Below are 4944 nucleotides of genomic sequence, written 5' to 3'. Positions count from 1 at the left end.
AAAATCTACTTGCTAATAATTTCCAGGCTCTGTACCAGATTTAATCTACCCATCTGAACTCTTTTACTGGATTGTTTTTCAAACATACTTCACATTTTGCAGTTATTAATTCAGCCATGTCTATCATCTTGACAGATATAACTTGTTTTTCTAAAGAAGTTACTAAAGCTTCTGCTCTCCAATGACATCCTTGATGTTTGGTCTGCATTATTTCTCTCATTAATAAAGGTGGAACTACTACTCGTCCATGAGGAGTTATCCACCATCCCGCTAAATTTTTCTTAGTATTCAAAAATTGACCTAATTTTTCATCTTCTATAGAATATTTTGGCCTTTCCCTCGGAAGAGTTACTGTTTTGGAGGGAATTAATTCCATTTGGAATGCTTGTTCCTCTGCTATTTTTCTTGCTGTTCAGACAGCCAAATTGTTTCCAATAAATTTTTTGTATTTCTAATTTGGTGTGATTTACAGTGCATGATTGCTACCCGATTTGGTTTTTTTGAGCTGCTTGTAATAACTGTATAATTTAATTTTGATGCTTAACATTTGATCCCTGAGAGGACAATAATCCTTTTTCTTTCCACAAAGCTCCATGGACATGTACCACCCCAAAAGCATACTTTGAGTCTGTCCAAATATTTACTTTCTTCGTTTCACTTAGTTCTAAGGTTTGAATCAAAGTAATGAGTTCTGATTGCTAAGCTGATGTAGTACTCGTCAGTGCCTTTGCTTCTATATCTGTAGTGTCTGTTGTTACCGCATATCCAGCATATCAAACTCCTTGCTCCTACTGAGTAGGAGTATACAGATAGTAGCTGCTACTATCTGTACACAATTCCCAGTCTGGTTGCTCCAATGGTACATCCTTCAAATCTTCTCAACTGGAATAAACATACTCGATAGTAGCCAAGCAGTCCTGCTCCAGTTGCTCTTCTTCCTGTGTGGAACTTAAAAACACTGCAGGATTTACCAGGTTAGTTGTTTTTAGAATCACATCATCTTGTTCAGCCAGTACTACCTGGTACTTCATCATTCAGCTCAGAGATAGCCAATGTCCCCCCTTCTGTTCTAAAACAGTTATCACCATCTCTGGGGCATAGACTGTTATTGTGCTTCCCAAAGTTAATTTCTGAGTATCCTGCATGAGCATTACTGTTGCAGCCGCAGCTCGAAGGCACTTTGGCCACCCTTTACTCACTGTGTCCAGTTGTTTAGAAAAGTATCCGACAGGTCATTTGCAGCTTCCCATCTTCTGAGTCTGCACACCTAGTGCCAGGCGTTGTCTTTCGTGAAAAAACAGCTGAAAGTCTTTGGTTATGTCCAGAAGTCCTAAGGCAGGTGCAGACATTAAAGCATTTCAATCTGTGACAGCCCGTTGTTGCTGTGGGCCCCATGTCAAAGAAGTTCTTTGGGCCTCATATAGCAGTTTAGCTGTTAGACCATAATTCATGATCCAGAGGTAGCACCACGCTGTCATTCCTAAGAATACTCAGAGTTCATGAATATTTTTTGGCTTACATGGCTTCTCAGTGTTCTGTTCCTAATTGCCGCTGCCCTTTTGAAATCTTAAAGTCCAAATATATCACAGTCTGACATGCTTTTTTTTTTTTTTTTTTTTTTCCCCCCCCTCTCTCTTGGCTACCTTGTACCCATTCAGTGCCAGAAAATTAAAAAGATCTATTGTTACCTGTATGTAGGTAAATCTTTCTTCTGTAGCAATCAGTGTGTCATCCACATATTGTAAAAGGAAATGTCCAGGTTTTGGTTTGTCCCGTTTCTGTGTTTCAAGCTTCTCTGCCAGCTGTTTTCCAAAAATTATTGGGCTATTCTTAAATCCTTGGGGTAGTCTTGTCCATGTCAGCTGCATCTTTGTCCTGTTTGTGGATTTTCCCACTCAAAAGCAAACAATTTTCTGTTTTCCTTCTCCAAGGTATACAAAAAAAAAAAAAGCATCTTTTAAATCAAGCACTGTAAACCACTGATAAGTCTCCTTTAAAGCTGTTAACATCATGTAAGGATTTGCTGCTACAGGATATATACCCTTAACTATTTGATTCACTGCTCTGAAGTCTTGCACTAACCTATATTTACCCGATGGTTTTCTGACTGGTAGAATGAGAGTTTTATATTTAGATTCACACTCCTCCAACATTTTATACGTCAAAAATTTATCAATCAGTTTCTTTCTTATATCTGGTACCAATTGTCTTATAAAAATCAAAGCCAATTATATCTGAGCTGCCTTAGTTTCTACTCTCAAATCATTTTTTTTTTTCTAGCAGCTTCTTTTAGTCTTTCCAGAATTGCTGAGGGAGATACATTCTTATCTTTTCTCACCTCATATAATTTAGACCAGTTCAGAAACTTAGGCATAGCATGTTCAGCTCCATATAAAATCCATTTCTGATACTGACTCAGTCTTTTTCTGTGTTCCACATTATTTGGATCCCCACTGCGGATCCCCAGACAAAAAATTCTGCTCTAATATTCTACCTGCTGTCCCACTCAATAGAGTCACTTCTGCCTGTGCTTTGCTAGCCTTTAATACCATCTGGTTTTCTGTATCATCTAACAAATTAGCTAAAATCACCTGTAAATCACTCCAATCCAGATTCTGTGTTTTGATTATAGTACCTACTACTCTGCCTGTTCTCTCAGTATCCTCTCTATACACTCCTGCTGCCTGCTTCTAAGCCATCAAATCCGTCACTGAAAAAGGAACTTTCACATACACCGGCCCATCATTGCCAACTCCCTGCCAAAGGAAAGCTATTGTTTGTACCTGCTGCCGAGTTCTTTAGAGATACAGGGGTATGAATTACAACATCAGATGACCCTTCATCCACATCCTCTATTCTATTACTCTTAGGTTCCTCTACCTGTTCTCTATATTCTCGCCCCCGATGCCGTTCTCTCTGCGGAGGGTATATATCTAATTTCGGCCCTTCATCCTTTTCAGTAGAAGCAATTCTTTCCTTTCAACAATCTTTTCAAGTTCACATGTTGAACAACACTTTTTCACCTTTTTAATCATCAGAAGTTATAGCCATTACTAAATTATCCCTACTAATCAACTTACATTCCTTCTTCTAATCCTTCCTTTGTCTTAAATAGGAAAAATAAATCAACATATGGCACTTCATTTCCCTTCTCTTCTACAGAACAGCATTAACTTCAAAATAATTCAGTGACCCATTCATGGGCCATTTTCCATGATCATCCAAAGTATACAGAGGCCACCAGTGATTACAATATTCAGTCATCTGACTCTTTCGCAAATCATCATGCAATTCTTCCCAATGTGCTAACAAACATCCTAACAGAGAAGTTTTCAGAATTTTGTCATTTGCAGCCAGATTACACATAGTTTTACTTCTAAAAAAATGAGTCAGCTTAGATGCCATGGTTCAGTTACTTTGTTAACACAATATACAATCAATCACTCGCTCAAGTGTATTGCTTTGTTCTTCTCCGGTGGCACCCCTTGCAGGATAACAGAACCGCGGATCCAAACTCCACACTCACTTCATGCTCAATTGCACGTCTCACGCTTACAAACACACTCACACCTTTCCGCAATTATTACGACAAATACAGGTATATAACACAATACAACACAGTTTCTAATTACTACACAAAATTAAACCGACGAAACAACCAATCCCACACTAGAGTGTATAAAAAAACCTTCTAACTTTTTGTTAGAGGCACTACCTTTGAGAACTCTATAGCATATAGGTTCTCTTGTTTCCAAATCCAAATGTCCAACCCTGCAATAGCTTTCTCTTACGTCTTACAGGCAGACGCCTAGGCTTCCGATACACGAGGATCCTCTAGCCCAACCCTGCGCAGCTTTCGCCGCGTCTGACAGGCAGGCTTGTACAGTGGGACTCTAACCCACTTTTCCAAAATGAATGCAAAACCAATACAAAACCAATACAAAGGAGAAGTGTCTTACCAAAATCCAGGGGACATCGCAAAGAGACTTACGGATGGGGGTTTGATGGGTATCCCCGAGAAATCCTTGGTGCCGGCTGGAACCGATCAGGTCCCCAACTCCTCCGGTCTCTCTCAGTGAGGTCCCATCTGGGGTGCCAGAAACTGTCACCGAAATCCGGGATAAAAATAACTTATCGACACCATTTTGATGCAGATAAGCAGACACTTCTTTATTGACGGACGGACGTGTAGGGGAGTGCTCTCACCCACAACACGTGCCAGGCACCAGAATCATACATCTTATATAGAACTCATACATATTCAGTAAGTCTTCATACATAAGCATACAACTTATGAGAAATCATGAACATATTCTCCTCCTACATCCAATTCTGCACAGTAAAGTTTAGAAATATCTAGATATGGGTCTGGGGTGTAATGGGAGTAGGTGGTCCATGAGTCGGTGGTTGCGATCTCCCCCTGCCGGAATTACCTTTTGCTCAAGGACACGGTTTTCTTGGCAGGTACCTGCAAGCTGTTACGGTTACTGCCCTCAGTTCCCATTAATCTTGGACCTTGACAACTACTTGCATTCTTCTAGTCCTATGTATGTATTATAAATCAGTTTACAAATCACCTCATGTTTTGTTACCCAGGTTCTGACTGTTCCTACTAAACAATTATGACCAGTCCCTTCAGCCTTGGTACAGGGCTGTACAGGGGATTTTAGAGTAGCAGTCGGTTGCTAGATTCAAAATACAATAAATGTAAAATTATTTTTACTAAAATATCCCTTAATTCTATATTTATATTAAAATCAAACAATTTAATTTCAATTGATAATAAAATCAGTAACACAAGGGGCGTCTCTGTGAGTCCATGAAACGTCCCTTTGGGGGTTTGGCGGGGATTTGTGGGGCAGGTGTGTGGGGGCTCCCTGGGGGCTGCCGCTGAACCCCCGCCGCCCCCCGGGACGCTGGGCCCCGCTGCCGGTCCGTGGGCAG

At 40.3% G+C, this 4944-nt stretch overlaps 1 long non-coding RNA gene across 1 annotated transcript in view; it reads left to right on the top strand.

Moving 5' to 3' along the window:
* Positions 1-511: 511 nt before the first annotated feature.
* The window catches only part of LOC113490742, an 8133-nt gene continuing 3700 nt past the window's right edge, over positions 512-4944 (top strand). The window contains exons 1-2 of the long non-coding RNA XR_003400297.1: positions 512-651; positions 1428-1434. This is a non-coding gene — a long non-coding RNA (uncharacterized LOC113490742). The remainder of the gene's footprint in view (positions 652-1427; positions 1435-4944) is intronic.

The sequence above is a fragment of the Athene cunicularia genome, unplaced genomic scaffold, assembly GCF_003259725.1.
Source record: "Athene cunicularia isolate RWA unplaced genomic scaffold, athCun1 SCF_26, whole genome shotgun sequence".
NCBI lineage: Eukaryota > Metazoa > Chordata > Aves > Strigiformes > Strigidae > Athene > Athene cunicularia.
Note: the sequence above shows the minus strand (reverse complement) of the source record. Positions and strands in the feature narration are given on the sequence as shown.